Source organism: Rhinolophus ferrumequinum, chromosome 9, assembly GCF_004115265.2.
Source record: "Rhinolophus ferrumequinum isolate MPI-CBG mRhiFer1 chromosome 9, mRhiFer1_v1.p, whole genome shotgun sequence".
In the NCBI taxonomy this organism is placed as follows: domain Eukaryota; kingdom Metazoa; phylum Chordata; class Mammalia; order Chiroptera; family Rhinolophidae; genus Rhinolophus; species Rhinolophus ferrumequinum.
Window position 1 is genome coordinate 86,166,666 of NC_046292.1, and position 21,379 is coordinate 86,188,044.

Sequence of the window (21,379 nt, forward strand, 5' to 3'; positions counted from 1 at the left end):
CTAGGAAGAAGGAAACATTTTAGGATTCTATGTGTATTAAACAGTATGAAGGTTAGAAATCAAGGCATCTTAAATTTTTATATAATGTATAAAATGATTCCCCCAAATTGCTAAAGAATGTTTATATCAACTGGCCATATAATAAACAAATATTGAACTTAAGAAAAAAGATGAGAGAGAATGAAAATCGAAAGAAATCATTTTTCTATGCAAAAGAAATAAGTGGTAACAAGGAATAAAAATAATTAAGACTTTTCAGACCAGAAAGATGGAACATTAGAAAGAATCCAATAAAAAATATACATCAAAGAGAATGGAAACATCAACTGTTCAGGGAATTTCATGTGTTATCTCACTTAATTTTCATAGTAATCATCTGGGAATGATATCTACATTCTATATTCTCAATCATCTATTCTCTCTCTTGTAGAGTTAACCATTCCTTTCAACTAGATCATTCCAAGGATAATTTAAACATGCTCAAATCTCTCCCTACTGTAACCACACAAATTCCCCTTTGTCCTTCTATCACCTCCAGTGGGTATCTTTTCTCTCTCTTTCCCTTCACAGCCAGATTTCATGAAGGTTGTCTATATCCTACATCTTCATTTCCTTACCTCTTATTCTTACCCTCACCCATCCCAATTTGACTTTTGCTGGATCTCTGCATCAAAAGAATTTCAGTAATCAATGACCACCATGCTGCAAAAATCAATGGACAATTTTCTGTTCTCATACTACTCCTATTACTGATCTCTCAGCAGTATCTGAAACTGTTAATCATTCCCTCCTTCTTGACATATCCTCTCCTCAATGCTCCTGCTTTTTCTCCTGCCTCCCTGGGCTGTTCCTTCTCAGTTTCTTTTGAAGGCTCCATCCTGGGCCTTCTCACTTACTCTATCCTCTTTCCCTGGCCAAGTTCATCTATGCCCATTGCTCCAGTTAGTTTGCACACACCGACAGCATCATAGATCTATCTACCCCACATCTCTTCTTCGGACTCCAGAACTCCATGAACCAATGTCTACTCAACCAGTCCCCCTGATGCCTCAAACACACCTCAAACTCAACATGATCATGACCAAAATTAAAATCTACTCCCCTCCAGCTTCCAGAGTTCCCTATCTCAATGAGTGACACTCTCTCTACCCAGATCTGTAAGCCAGAAACCTGTGCATCATCCTCTACTCCTGGCACTCACTCCTCTGTGTCCCATTCATCACCAGGTCCTGCCCACTTACCTCCTAAATCTTTCTCAAATTCATCCACTTCTCTTCATCTCTTCCATCATTCAACTCACAATTTCCTAACCTAGCTACTAAGATAGCTTCCTAAATGGGCTCCCCAGTCACTGCACCCTCTCCATGCTGTCTGTTCTCTACACAAACCACAGTGATTTTTTTTCAAATGCATATTTGATCAAGTTAGTCCCCATTACCAGTCACTAAAAACCTTTTAATGATTTTATCGTATTGCTCTTGAGATAAAGGTTAAAATCCCAAATATACCCTGCAAGACCTTGCACATACCACCCCACCTTTAAGTTCTTCAAAAGTTCCGTACTTCCTGCCGACGCAGCCTTTGACCAAGCACCATTTATTCCAAGGGATCTTCCCAGACCTCCCAGACTTGGTTAGCAGCATTTGCTCCTTCAGAGCACTTGCCTCAGTTTGTCCTTATATCACCACTATAATTACTTGATTGATACTTATGTCTGTTTTTCATTTAATTGGATCCCATGCATAGTTCCTAGCACTTGATAGGCACTCAGTAGACTTTTATTAAATGAACAAATAAATGAATGAGCAATTCAGTCAAATAACATGCTAAGGCAGTGGGTGACAGAACCAACATTTGGAGCCAGGCCTATCAAACACAAGGTCATGTTCTTACCGCTGCACCACACTGCCTCTCACAGCAAATGTTCACTGTATGCTTGTTGAATCTGAATCCGTACGGAGTAACAGCAAACTACCTCACACAGACTTGGTCTGCATCACCGAGGAGCATGCCGGGAAGCTGCCAGAGACGGCATATGGTTTTACCACTTATTGGCCAGTGCATGAACTTCAGCACAATACTTAATCTTTCTGTGCCTCAGTTTCCTCATCTGTAAAGTGATAATAAGAGTAACGAGACTACTTACTTTATAGACATTTGGTAAGGGTTAAATAGAATGCAAATAGTCTGTTGATTACTGAATACTAAGCCTTCAATTAGAAGAGGCTAGAAGAAGCAGTGGAAGTATCTTTAGTGATAGTGCCAGGGCAAATAAAAGCTGTGTTATCACACAATGCATTATCCTGTTTGGATTAGAAAGTTGCTAAGAGATACAGGTTAAAAACATAATTGTCTCACTCACATTTCACAAATATATATTGATCCCTTACTAAGTACTAGCTGTTTTGGAACATAAAAGATGGATTTGGATTAATTCAAGGATTAAGGATAACTAAGAGAGTTTGAAGCGTCTTTCTTATTTTTAAAAAAGAATTAAGAATGCTATTGTGGTGGGTAGACAGTCTGGTACCAGCAGTGCACATCAGGAGATGCAGAGTTAAATTGGTCACAGAAACACAACACAAGGGCGAGAGCATCTTGCTTTTCCGGAATTAGCCATGACACACTGGCACTCCAGTTAAGTAGAAGCAGCACAGAAATAAATTACTGGGTGTGTGCACTATCTCCATTCTACTCAATGCAACCACGCACAGTCTATGGAGGGAGGGAGAATGAGGTGAACCAGAGCTGCAAATTCGTTTCCCAAAGGCAGCCTGTGGTTTCAGGAAGGAAAGACCTTACACTCCCACTCTCACCAGACACCACGAAAAGACCCAGGGAGCACCAAGGACGTACCAGTGAAAGGCTGTTCTCATCCATCCCGCCTTGACCCCAGATGGCACCTCTTTGCTATTTAAGTATCTTCCCCGCTTTGGTGTCTCCATCTCTAAAATAGGAATAATGGCCTCATGAGAACACCTTGCAGATGAAGTGAAACAGTGCACCTGAGAACACTTTGGAAAATATACAGCTCTATGCAGGAGCAATAACACCTTTATTATAATTCTTAATAAGTACACTATTTGCAAACTGAAAGCTCATCGGAGAGTAAATCCACCCAGGGGGGGAGCGGAGGTAATGACCTGAGCATCGCCCAGAGGGCATCCTGGTCAGTAGGCACTTGGGACATCACACTTGAATGCAGTGCCTGGTTACGTGGGTGCCCACCACAAACACCTGCTGGGTTGTCACGTGGGTCCTGGCACAGCATTGTGTCCTGGTGCTCAGCTCCTAGGGAGACTCACAGGGATCCACAGCTGCCTCGATAGTTCCCCCAGCAGCACCCAAGTCAGGAAATACTACTCCCCAAGAAGCACAATTGTGTGGTGTGCCTAATGTTACCTCAAAATCACAAATATTTGAATACCTACATGGTTTGAAGCACTGGACTATGTACTTCGGGAAAAACAAAAAGTGGGACAGTACCTGCTCTCAATGTGTATAATCTTATTGGAGAAATAACACACCAATAGAGAAAAAGACAATCAGCGAGGCACGATGACTAAATCCCAAATGGACGACAGAGATAATAAAAGAATAAAACCCCCCTTGAGTGGGCAGGAGCAAGGCCAAAATGGCATAAGGGGGAACAGTCTGGCATCCCAGACTCAAGACAAACTCTGCCACTGTCTTGTTCAGTGACTTTGGGAATTCACTTTGTAGAACCAGACTCTAGTAAAAGGGTAATGGGCTAAGATAAGATCATCTCAAACTCTTTTCTAGGTCTGACGTGACTAAGACTGGAACATCCGTTCTGATTTCTCTACTTCTTTCAAGTTTTTCCTGTCCCTCATTTTGGGAAACTTGTAAATGTACAATCACAGGAACGCGTCCAGGACACAGCGCCGTGTTGGCGCATTTATAGAGACGCACAATCCTCTAGGGGTCAAGGGATGGGATCAGAGTCAGACACACGTGGACTCCGCTGTTGCTGCCTGTATGACCGTGAGCTAGGCGCTCAGCTTGAAAACCTTAGCCTACTTATCTCTAAAATGGGGATAACAGCAATTACCAGAGGGTTGTTGTGGAAATGAAATCAGGTAACACACTTAACGAATAGAATACACTGTTTGGTGCATAGCCAGTACTCAATATATGTTAGCTATCAATAATGTTTGTGTTTTGAGGTTACACAGACACACACACACACACACACACATTTATTTCCCTATAATGTGTATTTATCATCTGTATATTCCGCTGCTTTCAAATGAGGATGCCTAAAAGACATGTCACATCTTCTGTAGCACCCCTCTCCCCACAAGGTTTCATACTGTGCTCTGAAAGCCGGCCGACCATCAGTAAACAGTTATTGAAAATAATTTCCAAATGGCACACTTGTTCACTCTGAGGAGATAGATGCATCTCTGAACAGGAGCATGTATGTAACCAGACTTCTGCACTGACAGGTAATGCTCCTTATATAAAAGTGATTAGCACTCATTTTGGGAAAGGAAGGAAAACAGAACGGCAAAGCCATCACTATTTAATGTTCTGTGAGCCAAAGAAAACACTAACGCTTACAGCCGTGTCTCGGGCGGGGGCCCAAGCAAGCCACCTCCGAGGAGGTCACTCCCGGAGTGGTTCCAGCTCTAAATATAAAGGTATGTTTGCAAAGAGCACTAATTTGGTAGCTCTGATGTGTTTACTAGGGTTTTATGCTGTACTTTCAGCTGTTTATTAAAAAAGAAATGATGCCAGAAAAGATACAGGTCTTCATTAGGTGTCTGTGTTTGTTTTGTTTTATTTGAATAGTGGCCTAAGCTCCCTCCCTGTCTTCCCAGCTTCTCTCTCCCACCTCCCTTCCCAAACCTGCAAAGGCCAGAAGTCTCCTAAGAAACAAGGCACTTCCTGCCCGTGCAACTGGCCTCAAGGGAGCTCAATTTACGCTGTGTATCTCCCATTTTCCATTACATGTACTAGAGTGAGAGAGGGGATGTTTCATTTAACACAAAGTCACTCTGGGGGAGCTTTAGAATGCTTTAAAGAACATGCTCTTACAAAGCAAGTATTCATGTATTACTTGTATAATTTTTTAAAATGCAATGTGTGAAAATGTATCCAGTCCACTTTCTCAACTTGATAGCTGCCTGTCTGAAGAGTGTGTGTGGTGTATCCGTGCGTGTGCATGTACACACTTGTGCAGTGTACACACAGGATAGATGTTAATGGTCTGACGGCTGAAGTTTCACTCGGGGGCTACCTGCCAGCACCCAGGGCTGATCTGGCCAAGTCAGCCAACGTCCCTGTGCTCCTCCCCTCACCAGGTACCCTGGCCCGGAAGACGCAGGCCAGTTCAGAGGACAACCTTCTCAGGTGGAAGATCTCCTTTCTCTATCAGGGACATAGGAAATGCTGCACTTCCCTGCTGGAAACCCCAGGTGAGGCTGTCAGAAAGCTTAGATCCACTCCTACCTAGCTTTACAGTAGTTTCTGATTATGACCTCCTCATATTGTGGTAATGTGGGTTCTTGACCTGCTAAGAAAAAGTTTGGAACTAGATATTCGAGTCATGACCAGATTATATCCCTGAGCACTTGAGTCTCACCCTACCATATGTCTCTTTGTTTTAATATCTTCTCCCCTTTTCTTCACTCCTACTACCATAAGGTAAACTAGGGTACAGTCCTAAGGGACTTCCCATGTCAATAAAAATACATCATCTCAATATATTGTACTTAATACACTTTTAATTTGACAACAACCAATAGTAAAGTTGGGGAATGAAACACAAGACCAAATTTTGGGGAGCAGATCACTCTGAAGAAACAACCCTAGTGAATATATGTTTGACATTGACGTGAGGTTTTTCCTCCTGAGAGACTGGAAATGGGCAGGGGACTCACTGTCTAAAGAAAATGGAGAGATTCCTTGGGCACCATCCTGTTTCCTGGGGACCCAAGAAAGCAAGATATACAGAGGGTGCCAAAAACAGTATAAACATTTTAAGAAAGGAAAACTGTATTAAAATTGTAATACTTAACATATACCAATAACAAATGATGAATAAAAGTCACGTTTGACTTCTGCCATTACAAGAGGTGCTCCAAGTGGTTACCATCAGCGTCCAGACACTTCAGATTACGGTGAACTACTGCTTGAGCACGTTGACCAAAGTGTCCACTTGTATACATTTTTTGGTACCCCTGGTATGTATGTATATATGACAGAGAACCTAGCTTCATGTCATTTTCTCTGCTAATATATCTTGTATTATATAAAGTCTCTAAAATAGTCACTTTTAAATGTTCCAGCTCCAGCTAGTTAGAGCTCTTAGGCCAAAGTGAACCAACGGAAGGCAGTATGAGAAGTTCTGTCAGTGCTTTCATGGATAACTCAGGCAACCATTTCAATAACTAAATTCCTTATATCAGCTCTGAATTTTGCTTAATCAACTTGGGTAACCTTCCCTCAAAAGTAAAACAGTCCAGTTCCAAGCATTATAAAACTTACCTTTTAGTCCCTCCCTTGGTTATATAACAAATTAGGGGCATTGTCTAATGTTTTAATCAATACTTTTTAATTAAAGAAAATATTGGAAGTCTTATATTTGAAGTGCTATTTCATCCTAATGTGAGGAGAATGGGTGGAAAGTAAGTTACCAAAAATAATTTCTTCTCATGAGGTGATGTAGAACGATGCCTCCTTTACTACCCCAAATGTTCCGTTTGAGAATCATGGAGGAGAGATTATAAACACTGAGCTCAGTTACTGGAATTGATGAAGAACATTAGCAAATTCATCTCCAATAATGACAAAAACCTAACCTGACCTGAAAGGTTAAGCAAAGAAAGTCATCTTTGATTTAGGAAGCAAGGTAGTGGGAAGGTCACATAGTCAGAGAGCTGACCTTGCCACATTCCTCCCACTGGGGGACAGAAGTCCCAGGTCCCTTGAGTCTCTGCCAACTGGGTAGTCAGTTTCATAGGCTAAGGATACATCGCCTTCCTGGAGAGTCCATTTTACTCATTAAGAGATCATTTAAAACATTATTTTGCATTAAAAATAAACAAGGTGTGTTATGGACAGAGAGAAAAATTTGCTTGATTTTTCAAGAGACTGTAAAAAATGTGAAAAAAAAATTATAGGCTTTTGGTGGTGGCTGTGGGTGCTCCAGACCTTTCCAGAATCCAAACTGGGTCTCCACAGCCACTGAGGCTGCTTCAGCAGCCCTGTGATTCTCAAAATTTCCCATCAAGGTCATCACTGGAGCAGAGGAGAGAGAAGTTTTACGACCCAGATACCTCCAGCTTAGCTAAGGGTCCACCATTTCTTTAACAGTGCACGCCTTATTTTAAACATTCATGTGAATTGCCAATATGTTCCACAACATACCCATGTTTGTTTTCATACAGAAATACTGTTTAAAGTCTTTATCACTGAGGAAAACTGAGGGTCCAGGAAGACACGCTCTATTAATCCCTTATATCTTAGGACTCCTCCAAGGATATACTCTCCCATAAAGCAGCTGGTGGAAAGAACCCTAGACAAGAAGTTGGAAGACCTGGGCCCTATGGCAGGTCCTAACACAAGGCAGCTGTGGGACCCTAGGCCAGTCACTACCTCTTTGAACCACATAAGCTCTGTGGTGGCTGATTTGATGTGTCAATTTGACTGGACCACAGGGTGCCCAGATATTCAGTCAAACATTATTCTGGCTTTTCAGAGTGTATCTGGATGAGATTAACATTTGGATGGAAGACTGAGGAAAGCAGATTGCACTCCCTAATGTGGGCGGGCCTCATCCAACCAGTTGAAGGCCTGAATAGAACAAAAGGCTGACTTTCCCCCCAAGTAAGGAAGAAATCTTCTGCCCGATGTCTTCATACTGAAACATCAGCTCTTTCTGCCTGATAAGTGGAGATATTGGTTGTTCTGCAGCAGTTTCTAGCCTTTAAACATGAATTGGGACATTGTTTCTGCAGATTTTGGACTTGCCAACCTCCATAATCACATGAGTCGATTTCTTATAATAATTTATACACACACACCCTATCGGTTCTATTTCTCTGGAGAACCCTGATTAATACAAGCTCTAAATCTCCACCACCTCCAAAGTATTACAATTGGAATCAAAATGCATTCAATGCTTTTTACTGCCCTTCTCCTCCACTCAAATTCTAAAAGTAACTGGCATTTACTTATGGGACATACTTTGCTCCTGGTCCTTCTGATTTATATTGCCCTAGAGTTAGTATGAATGGGGTGGGAGTAAACTCCATGATTAGAAAAAGATACATTTCTTAGAATTTCACAATGCAGCTTAATGTGAAAAGGCTTTGAATATTGTAGTAAATAAATCTTTTAAACTGCTTGGAATCCTTTTTTTTTTTTAAGAAAACATAATGTCTCTTAATACTACCACAATAGTCCAGCACACCTTTTAGAAAATGGCAAATTAGAATAACTGTTCCGATCCCATACGTGCCTCTTTCTCCCCACCTGCCACCCTAGCAATGCAGACACTAGGTAACTAAGTCGTGATTCAGTCAGGTGGCCATACCAGAGGGAAGTAGGTGGCTCAACTCTTACTGAGAAAAGTGTTATGAGCTTCCTATCTTATAATTATCCCTGGTACTCTCTCTGTCACGAAGGCAGTGACAGGAGTGGAACTGCTCCTCCCTTCAGTACCTTCCAGTTGCCCTTGGTTTTCAGTTGATTCTAAATTCACCTATATTATCCAGGATACTTTATCCTTGACCCACACCCTACTAGGATGCGCCTACTGGTCAGGGCTGATATTTATCCTTTATCTTGTCCTCTGGCCTATGGACCAAAAGCTTTGTCCATCCAGTATCCCCTCGCACATAAAAAGCACCCAATAAATACCGGTAGAATAGGTAAATGAATGAATGAAAGTGCAAAGCAGCACTTGAAATATTAGAACTTCCCATAGTATGAACTTAAATCTGACAGGCTTCTGGCAATTATGGTGAGAACTCAGTATAGAGCCTATTTCTCTCCATGGATGCCAAACTCTTGGTTCATGACAAAAACAAGGAATGAATAGCCTCCTGGGCTCCAGGGAATGCATGAAGCATACACTGTACAGTATACTGTGAGGGCAACAGTGGATTTGGGCCAAATTTCAACACTTGTAAGCTACAGGTTGAACTGAAATAAGTCAGGACTCTTCTTGTCCTCAGAGCAGGGCTGGGAGAGACATCAGACTCCAAATCTGAACTCAGCAGGCACAGGGGGACATCTCACCTATTGTGTGCAATGGATCTGCCCCTCAACTGCCCAAGAATAAATCAGGCTACCGACACTACAGTGTTTCCCTAAAAATAAGACCTAGCCTGACCATCAGCTCAAATGTGTCTTTGGAGCAAAAATTAATATAAGACCTGGTGTTATATCATATTATATCATATTTATCATATTATATTATATTTTAAAGACCCAGTCTTATATTATATTATGTTATATAAGACAGGGTCTTATATTATAGTAAAATAAGACCAGGTCTTATATTAATTTTTGCTCCAAAAGATGCATTAGAGCTGATGGTCCGGCTAGGTCTTATTTTTGGGGAAACACGGTGGCAACTATGGGGGCCAGTAATACATTACAAATTGAGACATTTAAAGCCAGAAAGATCTCCAGAACGGTCCACTCAACCCCTATCATTTTACAGATAAGAAAACAAGGCCAGGAGTTTCTAAACAACTCAACCAAAGTTTAAGATTTCAGAGCTAGGATTTAAACCCAGACCTTCTGGTTTCAAGTCCAGTGTTTCCTATGACACCACTCTGCTGGGGCCTCGCTCAAGCATTAGACTTGTCACTGAAGCTTTTAACACAAATGTTTTGAAATTGTTTTCAGAAATTCTTGGAAACATCTACTTACATTCTTTCAAGTTGTCAGAGGATCCGGAACAGAACAGCAGAACCCATGTACAACTCACTCGACCACACGCACAAGGTTACTGATTCCTCATGTCCTGTTGCAATTACTCATCTCTATCAGGACATCAGATCCGATCTTGCTAAATGATAACATCAGCAGCTAACTCATCCCAGTCTGCATATACAGTTATTACAAAGATACGTTGTTACTAAAAAGTTTTTCACTCATGGGATGTGGGAGAGGTGAGGTAGCAGGAGTGTAAACCAAGGGCACATTCCTGCTCCTCCTACTATATGCTCGTCAGGCAGCATATACATACACTGAGCAAGACACTAGCCCAGGGTTCCATAAGTGGATTTTATTTCTTGCCTCAGTACTTTGGAAATGTTTTTTTTTTTGGTGGGAAGAGATGGAAAGAAAGATATATGAGGTGTGATCGAAAAATATGGTGAATGTTTAACTTAAAAAGAAAATTTGTTACAGTAAAAGACACACTGCCATTAATTCCCCTCAAAATACTCCCCTTCACTTTGAACACACTTATCCCATGGTTCTTGCCACTTTCTGAGACAGTTCTGGAAGTCCTCTTTCATGAGTGTCTTCACTTCATCCTCCATCATGACAATGCTCCATGTCACACATCGCTTCTGGTACAGCAATTTCTGTCAAATAAAAACATTATGGTGTGTCCTCATCCACCTTATTCACTGGATCTGGTACCGTGTGACTTCTGGCCCTTCCCCAAAGTCAAAATAACTATGAAAAGAAAACATTTTCAATCAATGCAGAACATCGAGGCAGCTACGACAGCACAACTAAAGACACTCACAAAAGAGGACTTCTAGAACTGCTTCAGAAAGTGGCAAGAACAATAGGATAAGTGTGTTCAAAACAAGGGGGAGTATTTGGAAGGGGATTAATGGCAGTGTGTCTTTTACTGTAATACATTTTTTTATTTAAACATTTGCCATATTTTTTTATCACACCTCATATGTTTCAAGTTTTGTTTTGTTTTGTTTTTTATAAATTATATTGAGGGACAGTGTATTTCTCCAGGGCCCATTAACTCCAAGCCGTTGTCCTTCAATCTAGTTGTGGAGGGTGCAGCTCAGCTCCAAGTCTAGTTGCTGTTTTCAATATTTAGTTGCAGGGGACACAGCCCACCATCCCTTGCGGGAACTGAACCGGCAACCTTGTTGTTGAGAGCTCAGGCTCAAACCAACTGAGCCATCCGGCCACCCCTCCAGAAGCTCAGTGGCAGCTCATTTTCTTCAATTTAGTTGTGGAGGGTGCAGCTCACTGGCCCATGTGGGAATCAAACTGGCAACCCTGTTGTTCAGAGCTCGCGCTCTAACCAACTGAGCCATCCAGCTGCCCGTTTCAGGTTTTGCAGTTGTAAACATGTATGTTGTTATAAAATCTTTCCTCCAATTCATTCAGACCATTTAACAGACATGACTTCACAGCTTTTCTGTAAGTCTAAACTTACTTCAAAGTTAAAAAGTTAAAAAAAATAGTATTTTTTAAAAAAAAGATGGAAGAAGGCAGGAAGAAAGGAGGGGAGAAAAGGAAGAGGGAAGATGGAAATACTCCCATAAGCACAAGGCCTGGCTTGCTTTGCCATCCGAGCAGGGTGAGTACTTGTGTGCCACTATGCAGTGACTCACCCAGGCAGTAAAGGTTCAGTTGCAGATAACAAAAACCAACTGAGCCATTTGAAGCAGAAAGGATCTTAATTCAGGCAATTTGGTGTAAAAGCTGGAGGCACAGGTTCTGGGCTGGGCCTCCAAAATTGAGGCCTAGAACACTCCAGAACTGGCCTGCCAGAAGAGTTGTCAGTGGTCAGTCAGAAAGCCACTTCCCCATGCTGGCCCCAGGACGAGACACCATGTCAGACACCACCAGAGACACAGGAAGCTGCTGCAGGACCTGCTGGTCCTAGAGGAAAGAGGGGTCTCAGGCACCTGACTCCCACCCTCTCAATTGGTTCCACTTCAGTCCTCTCTGGTATATCTGACTGGGGGAACGTAAGTCATACCTTGAACTTGCCCTGGCTGGCACTGGGTCTGGGAAATGGTACATTTAGCATCCCAGCTTCTGAGGTACAGCAAGGCACACCAGGAGGGTGCAGCAGACGCTGGCCCCACCCACAAACTATACATCCTACATCTACCTGCCAACTAGAGGAAGCTCTCCTTCTGGAGAGCAGATACTTTAGCAGGCGGGGAGCTGGATGATCCTCCTCACTCTGAATCATCCCCCTTCTGGTCATCAGGGAAAGGCAAGTCAAAACCCCACTGAGATATCACCTCACAACTTTTAGAGTGACTATTGTTTTTTAAAGACAAGAAATAACAAGTATTGGCAAAGATGTGGGAAAAAGGGAACCCTTATGCACTGTTGGTGAGATTGCAAATTGGTGCAGCCGCTATGGAAACCACTATGGAGAGTTCTCAAAATTAAAAACAGAACAACCAGAAAAATGCCTTGCAAGAGGTTGAGCTGCTTGTACAACGTCAGAAATGAACAAGCTGTCCGAGCTGTATGAAGAGTAACAACCTGCAGATGGATGTGATGCCTGGCGAGAGTGACCTTCCAGAGATGAAAGTAGGCAGGGAGCCGGGAGTCATCCCTAAACCCCTCCTGCAACCGTGCCCCACCACAGCTCCAGGAAGAAGGCCCAATGGAGCAGGAGGTGGCCCAGCCAATGGCAGAGCCAGAAGGGGAACGAGGCCTTGCTAATGGGCCCAGCCCTGAGGAGCAGCCAGGCCTGATCGCAGCCCTGACTTCCAGAGTGAGGACGAGAGCGAGGAATTTGATGCCTGGAAGGACGACTACAACTATTGTATCCGGAAAACGAGCAACTGAGTGGTGCAGGCCAGAGTATCTACAGCCCTTGAAGAAGCCAGCAAGATGTTTCAGAGGACATCCACAGCAAGAGAAGTAGCCCTGGAGGGTGGTTTTCAGATGTATTATGAGAAGACCCCGTTTGATCAGTTGGCTTTTATCGAAGAGCTTTTTTCACTTATGGTTGTCAACGGTCTGACCAAAGAACTCGGCTGTGATGAGATTATTGACAGAGAGTAGTTAAATGCAGTTACCAGGGGAGGAAACTACTTGAGGAGAGACCCAACATTCCACTGTCTCTTGGGTTTATTCCAAATAGTTCTGTGCCAATGAAAAACTTGATGTTGAAAAAAAAAATTTTTTTTGGTTTTGTTTTGCAGAATAGAATAGGGCAGTGACTGTACAGTGTGAAAAAGAAAAAAGAAAACAAAGAAAAAGGATCTCAGGTCTGCCCAAACCTGTTTTCAAGAATGTCCTGAAGCACATATGGCTTTGACTTTGTTATTGATCCAGATTATTTTCTTTGCATTGGGGGAAATTACTTTCTTATTTCACTGTACAAGATGGTTTTGCAAGAATAAATTATGACCAAGACAAACTGCCAGTACAAGAGCCCACTGATACTAATTACGTGAGAAAAAGTAACATATCCAACTTAGCAAATGAGATGTCTTTGAGTTATTTGGACTAAAAGACTGTTAAGAAAACTTCGAAGATTCCACTTTGTGATCTATCAAAAGCTAAGTTTTCAGTGTCCGATAAATTAAGTATTCTTAGTATCCCAGAAGGATAAGCAAACCCAAAAAGAAATATGTGTCATGCGTGCTGTATATTACAATGTTTCCAAGACCATCTGAAATGTTGTTTATACATGTATCTTGATCATTTATAAAGCTACTGTGATCTGTAATTCAAGAAAATTCATTGTCTTTGACCATTTTTAAAAGTCAAAAATAAAAAAAGTCCTTAATGTCTAAATTTTCAAATTTAGACATTAAAATGTATGTGAAAGTACAAAGAAAAACTTTCTAACACCCTTATATACTAGAGAAATTTGTTTTACTCATTCTCTGGTTTTCATTTAACTTTACAGGCAAGACTGGTTGAACTTCATAACGTAAGAACTGTTTAGTAAAAATTGTCAAGTAAAAGGAAAGCTCTACATCTAAAACAAGACTTCATGAACATTTATGCCATCAACCTTTAAAGATTTTATACCTGTCCAGAAATCCACCTGAAGTTTCCCTCTGTCTCTTCCTCTAATTAAGGTTATTGGTTATGCACCAACATTTAAGATATTAAAATTTCTTGTTCTGTGTAAAAACAAACAAATAAAAACTAAACAACCATATGACCCAGTAATTCTACTTCTGGATATATATATGTATATATATATTTTTCTCCCTTCTTCTGCCCCCCCGCCCCCCCCCCCACTCCGGTTCAAGCCACTGTTTCTCAGTCTACTTGTGTAGGACACAGCCCCCTGGCCCATGCTGGTGTTATGAGCCTTGCGCTCCCCCAGGCTGAGGCAGTCGGCCGCTCACAGCAGCTCCCGGCAGCTCTCGCTGGCTGCCAGCCGCTCACGATGGCTGCCTGCCGCTCAGGCTGGCCACCAGCCTCTCATAGCAGCACACCAGCACACGGTAGCCCACGGCAGCACACAGCAGCCCGCGGCAGCCCACGGCAGCTCACGCCAACCTCCGGCTGCTCACCACAGCCCAGCTCCAGGGAGAGCCATTGATCACAATCTTAGCTGTAGAGGGTGCACCTCACTGGCCCACGTGGGAATCGAACCGGCAACCTCAGTGTTAGGAGCACGAAGCTCCAACCACCTGAGCCACCAGGCCAGCCCTGGATATATGTTTGAAGGAAAAAAAAACACACTATCTTGAAAAGATATCTGTACGCCATGTTCACTGCAGCATTATTTACAATAGCCTAGATATGAAAACAACCTAAGTATCCATCAATGGGCAAATGGCTATAGAAAATGTGATATTTTATGTACACACACACACACACACACAAATGGGGTATTATTCAGCCACAAAAAAAGGAAAGCCTGCCATTTGCAACAATATCGATGGACTTTGAGGGTATTATAGTGAAATAAGTCAGAAAGAGAAAGATAAGGAGCATGTGATCTCACTTATATGTAGAATCTAAAAAAAAACAAAAAAAACCTAAAAACTAAATTGACAGACACAGAGAACATATTGGTGATTGCCAGAGGCAGGTGGGAGTGTGGGGGCACGGGGAATGGGTGACAGGGGTCAAAGATACAAACTTCCAGTTATAAGTAAGTCTTGGGGATGTAATATACAATATAGTGAACCCCCTCAAAATCAAACCAAAAAACAACAGGCACAAGGCAGCCTTGCTGGAGTCAGCTGGGGACCAAATGCGGGGATACCCATCCACACCAGCCTAAGCCACTTTCTGCCTAGGAGAAGCTGCTGTCCACTGTCGGCAGTTGCCCTCAATTAGGCCTTCTGCTCATGTCACTCCCTTCTGGACACTGAGATGTCTCTGTGTTGCTTTTGAGACTAGATTCCTGCTGTACTCCCTCCTTCCAGAATTCCTGGAACCACTGTTCTTCCCTGACCCCATTCACATTACCTGGATGCCTGCTACCTGCCCCCAAGTAAGCAGGCAGCTCTGATGTGATAGAAAGAACAAAAGAAATGGGTTTAAATCCAGGCTCTGTCACTGACAGCTGACAGAGCTGTCACTGACAACTGACAACCTAAACAAGGTACTGCAACTCACTGAGCCTGAGTTTTCTAATATGTAAAATGATGAGTGTAGTACCACTCAGGCTGTAAATGATGAAATGAGACAAGACTTTATCCTAAAGTGCCTGGTTGGCCAGGTCCATGGTAAGCACTCAAAATCACCCTTCACTCTTTCATGGGGTTTTGTTTGCTGCCTATGGCTTTTCCCCACCTTCTTGCCCCCATGTGCTGCGGGATGACCAGTGCACACCTGACATCAACTGCCCGCCTCTCTGTACTTCCTCTGCCTGCCTGCTGAGCAACAACCGAGTCTGAAGCTCTGTCCTGGGGCCGCTTTTGAGCCTGGTGGTTTTCAACCACATTGAGTCATAACCACATGTAATAGAATACCAAAGTCTGCAAAAAAGTCACATTTTTTATAAATGAGATCTATTCAGGGCTGTCCCCAATCTCACTCACCTCCTTGCATTTTGATATGCTCTCTTGGGTGGAAAGGAAAGAGTCGGAATGGAAGCTAGCAAGTTGAGAATTATCTCTGCCGCAGACCTCAAGGAGCCACCCAAATCCTGGAGTGCCCTGTGCGCCACGTGTAGCTCTTCATTAAAATACAATTTCTTTAGGGAACCTTATTCTAGCCTGTAAGACCCTTCAGCGAAATCCAGGTTCCACCACTAATTGCCATCCACTCCTCAAATTTGGCCCACGACTAGCCCTGCCTGAGCCAGCAAGGCTGGAATGACGTAGGCCCCTCTGGAAATAACAGAGGTGATGGTCAAAGACTTTCAGGGCTGCTGGCCCTTCCATCTGCTCCCAAGAAATCACTGCAAACTGGTTAAGATGCCATTACCCAAAAATTCCAAGTAAGCTCAAGAAAGGGTCTCTCCCAGGAGAAGGAGAAATGGAGGGAGAGAATATGTCCCATTAAATCTAGCCTGAGTATGAAGACCAAATGTAGGAAAGCAAATACATGGAAATTCCAAATGAGTAGTCAGCAGCCTCAGAAAACGTCACCTGCACATGGATTAATGAAACTGGAAGACTCACCTTAGAATTACCTAATATTTAAAATTGTAAGTCCTAATGCTTAAGTAGGCCCATTGTTCACATTTCTCTTTATCCCTATTCCTTTTAAAACCTGTGGCTTTAGGATGACGCTCTTTTGAAAGTCTACAAATGCACATACATATTAATAGAAATAAAATGAGGGTACACATTCTAAATTCATTTGAGTAATTTACATATTCATTAGGAGTCCATGTTTATGCACAGTGCAGGCCTGTGGCAAAGTTTGGCTTACCTCTCCTTTCCCAGTTCCTGCTCTTGTCTACAGGATACTCTCCACAGTGACCTCTGCTTTTCTGTTACTCCCTCAAGTAACCACATTCTGCCGAACCACATTCACTAGGAAAAAGCATTGTGATGAATGAACACGATTAACAGCAGATGTTCTCTGTTCTCCCGTTCTTTTTCTAATTCCCTTTGGAATAAGGGAACTCATCTGGCTTTGCCAAAAATGCCATAAACAACAGTAAAACTAGGTCTATCAGGCTGCATACATGTGTGTAAAAGGAGATGAAGGGCAGAGGGAGGTTCCCCTGGGTTTTCCGTGCACCACCTGAGAACATGTGTAAGTGGCAACTACAGAAGCAGTACCAGACATTAGGTGCGCAGCATTCTATGAAAATAGAGAATCTTGGCTCTTCTTAGTGTCTTTCTTATGTCATTTTCCTGACTGTGAACAGCATACAAGGGTTATAGTGAGGAATCCCCTCCAAGAATCTGAAAACGAGAGCAAATTGTCCTTGGAAAATGAAATTTTAAAATCACCCCATAAAGAATCCAATTAAGCCACCATAAAGAGAAAGATTGACTCCCAAGCCTGCGAGGCATGAGAGTAATCAGAACAAATGTTCTAAAGAAAAAATGTAAGAACGTGCTGTTAATGAGCGGTAAGCATGGGGAGAGGTGCTCTCACTAGACCTAACAAAAGAAAGGTCCACACATTAAGACGGACAGGTTGTACCCAAGTGCTGCCAGAGGTAGGGGAGCCTTAGCCTCGGGGATTCGGAGCAGAATCCTGATGTTAGCAGTCTAATTCACTGCATGCTAGTTCTGGTTTTGCCTAACCAAGTCCTGGTGTGGGGACAGAGCCAGGAGTGCAGTTTCCAGGCTCTCGCCCTCACGTGGAAAGGTGCTCACTCAGGTAGTAAATGGCCATCAACTGTGATTGGATGGCCATCTGCTGTGGCTAGTTGGCCGTCAGCTGTAACCAGTGAGCCATTGGCCACTAATATAACTGCCGTGGCTATGCTAGCAGCAAATGGGGGCTAGCAAGAAGATGGTGGGTGAGCCTGCAAGAGCGGATAACAGTTAGCATGGCAGATTGCAGCTAGCAAGTGAGGTTGGTTGGCAGAGAGAAGCAGACAGTGGATTGCGGATAGTGTGGCTCCTGCTTCCTGTGTCTCTAACCCAGCTGCCAGCGAGAATATAGTGGTGTGACTCCCCTATCTATGGCTCCGTGGGTGTTCCTTTTGGCCTCACCATGTCCTGCGTTCTTATATGGGGAGCGGGAGCTGAAACACCTCATGACACCGGGTTACAATTTGACTCTGTGGCATTAGCCCTCCAGGACAGAACACACTGGCAGGAGGACACAAGTACTTGGTCCCACTGGCAGTTACCATTCTCACTGTAAATCAGTGAACTGGCATCATGTTTGGAATCTGGCTTGTTACAGCCCATCTACAGGGTGAGAATGATTTGCTCTTTGATATATTTGTCTAGTCCCCTCAGGAGTTATAATCTCATCAAAAATCAATAAATTCATTATTGACAGAATGGGTTGTGGGCCTTTACAACTATGGGACAGGATCTGAATTTACCAAGGAAAAGAATCCCAGCAGGAGTGATTCTGCACATGAAAGAGTGAGGAAAATGACGCAGGGAAACATACCTTTGAAACGAATGACAATAAAATGGAGGGTGTCTCCATTAACTGGAGGCCTCTCTGTGGGCTTAGGACCTGGAGGGTTATGCAAGGTGAGAGCAGGAGTGCGCTGTAAAGCAGACGAAGAAGAATGTGGAGTTCCCAGGGGTGATCCTGAGAGGGAAGGTAGGGAGGTGACTAATGGCACTGCCAGAGATGCAGACCAAGTGACTTCTAATAAAAGGGATGACTGTTGTGCAGTTTCAGGTTTCCGCCATGCAGGCTGCGAAGCCATCACTCCCTGTGACACCCCCTGCAGCCCGCCATCCAAAGTCTTCAGTAATACCTGCCACTGAGAGGCCACGTTGTAGGACTAGAAAAAGCATCAAAACAGACTCTGGAGCTAGATGCCTCGGCGCCATGTCTGGCTCCACCACTTACTTATTGCATGATCCCAGAAAACGTTATATAATCTCTCTGCCTCAGCTTCCTCATCTGAAAAGTGGGGAGAATGATCACAACTACCTATCTATGCATGTATGGCACTATTATAAGGGACGGTTGATTTCAAATCTGGTTCAACTCAGTGCAGAACAAAACCTCTAGGCACAGAAGCAGACACCCAGAGGCTGTGGCCCACAGAACCACACAAACACCAAGGCAGCAGGATGCTTGAGGAGGACATAGAGTAGAGACTCAATGCAATCAGGTCGAGAGCTTAAGGAGCTGGATGAGCCCAGATGACATCTAGATTCTACCAACAGTAATGGACATTTATTGAACATCGGGTACTCATCTATTTTTCTGCAGAGGTTTAACTTGATTGACCAGTATGATTTTTAAAAAGAATTATAAACCAATGAGATAGGAGGAGGGAAAGAAAATCAGAGCAGAAAGAGGGTCTCAGTCTTATTTCTATTATGCAAATACACAGAATCTACCGTGTTTCCCCGAAAATAAGACCTAACCGGAAAATAAGCCCTAGCATGATTTTTCAGGATGACATCCCCTGAACATAAACCCTAATGCATCTTTTGGAGCAAAAATTAATACAAGACCTGGTCTTATTTTTGGGGAAACACGGTACTACATTATACCCAGTCTTGATTTCCCAACAAGACAAGGAATCTACAATGATCTCAAAGAATTCCACTCAGTTCTCCAGAATGCTGAAGGTCAGTGACTCTCAGTGCTAGTGTTGAACATTTAAAAAATACAGATGCCTAGGCCCCACCTCCAGAGATGGGCTCCCTTGACGAGTGAAGCCTGGTTATGAGAACTTTTTTTTTAATTAAAGTTTATTGGGTTGACAATTGTTACTAAAGTTAGAAAAGTTTCAGGTGTACAATTCTGCAGTACTTCATCTATATATCACATTGTTTTTTCACCATCCAGAGTCAGTTCTCCTTCCATCATTATATATTTGATCCCTTTTACCCTCATCTATCACCCTCCTCCCCCCTTACACTTTGGTAACAACTAAAATAATGTCTGTGTCTATGGGTTTTTGTTTCTTAATTTGTTTGTCTTGTTCTTTTGTTGTTTTCAGTTTTACATCCCATATATCAGTGAAATGATATGGTTCTCGATTTTTTCTGTTTGTCTTATTTCGCTTAGCATAATAATCTCAAGATCCATTCATGTTGTTGCAAATGGCACTTTTTCATCTTTTCTTAAGGCAGAATAGTATTCCATTGTGTATATATACCACAACTTCTTTATCCATTCATCTATGTAAGGACACTTTGGTTGTTCCCATGTCTTGGCCACTGTAAATAAAGCTGCAATGAACATCGGAGCACATATATCTTCATGGATCAATGTTTTCAAATTTTTTGGTTAGATACCAAGGAGAGCGATTGCTGGGTCATATGGTAATTCTTTTTTTGATTTTTTGAGGAACCTCCACACTGCCTTCCATAGCGGCTGCACCAGTCTGCATTCCCACCAACAGTGTATGAGTATCCTTTTTCTCCACAGCCTCTCCAACATTTGTTATTATTTGTCTTGTTAATGATAATTATAAGAACTTTTAAAGCTCCCCAGTTGATTCTAATGTGTAGTCAATGTTGAGACCCATTGCTGTAATGAATTTTAATCTATTTCCACATAGGTTGTTCCCCAAACTTTCCTAATAATAGAGATCACCTGGGACAACTTTTGACTGTATAAATTCCCCAGGTCCCTTCCTAGGATTTCTGAGTTAGTAAATCTGGGATGGGGACCAGAAACCTGCATGCTTACAAGGCACCCCTTACAAGAACAAGGTAGTGTGTACAGTCAGGGAGGTTTGAAAACAGGGTGCACTTTTAGAAAAGGGTGTGGGCGATATCATAAAATCAACAAGGAAGGTTGAGAATAACGACTCTAAGTATACATATTTATATCCATGAATCCAGAATCCCTCCCTGTGGGATTTGGTTCCAGTCCCAATCTGTGTCCAGGATTTAGCCAACAGACAAAACGTGAAAAAAACTCCCCTCTCTGCAGACACCTGAACTTTACTCGCAGGCCAGAGGATCCGAGAAAGGAGAACCAATAGTTACATGTCATTCCTGTCCTTCCTTAAGAGATCTTTTTTTCCCCACTATTATTTGAACCAATTTAACAATGATGTAAGCTATACACCCATCACTGAATAAGCACTTAGATATCAATTCACTTGAAAATATGTTCAACTGCTTAAAAACAGGATGTGGCTTATTTTTTTTAAAAGTTTTATACCATATTATTTAAACTGTTCCAAGCATTTTTAAAAACAAGGCAGAAGACTTTCAAGTTCATTCCTTAAGTTCACAATATAAGTGACTATATACCCACTGTGGGGACAGAGTCCCAGAGAGCAGTTTCCCGGCTCTCGGCCTCACGTGGAAAGGTGCTGGCTTGGGTAGTAGATGGCCATCAGCTGTGGCTAGTTGGCCGTCAGCTGTAACCAGTTAGCCAATTAGCCACTGATATAACT

At 42.6% G+C, this 21,379-nt stretch overlaps 1 protein-coding gene and 1 pseudogene across 1 annotated transcript in view; one reads left to right on the forward strand and one right to left on the reverse strand.

Moving 5' to 3' along the window:
• The window catches only part of BMP6 (bone morphogenetic protein 6), a 147,755-nt gene that overhangs the window by 86,848 nt on the left and 39,528 nt on the right, over positions 1-21,379 (reverse strand). The gene's annotated exons all lie outside the window — the stretch shown is intronic.
• On the forward strand, positions 5,189-12,996 carry LOC117026711 (EP300-interacting inhibitor of differentiation 1-like; annotated as a pseudogene).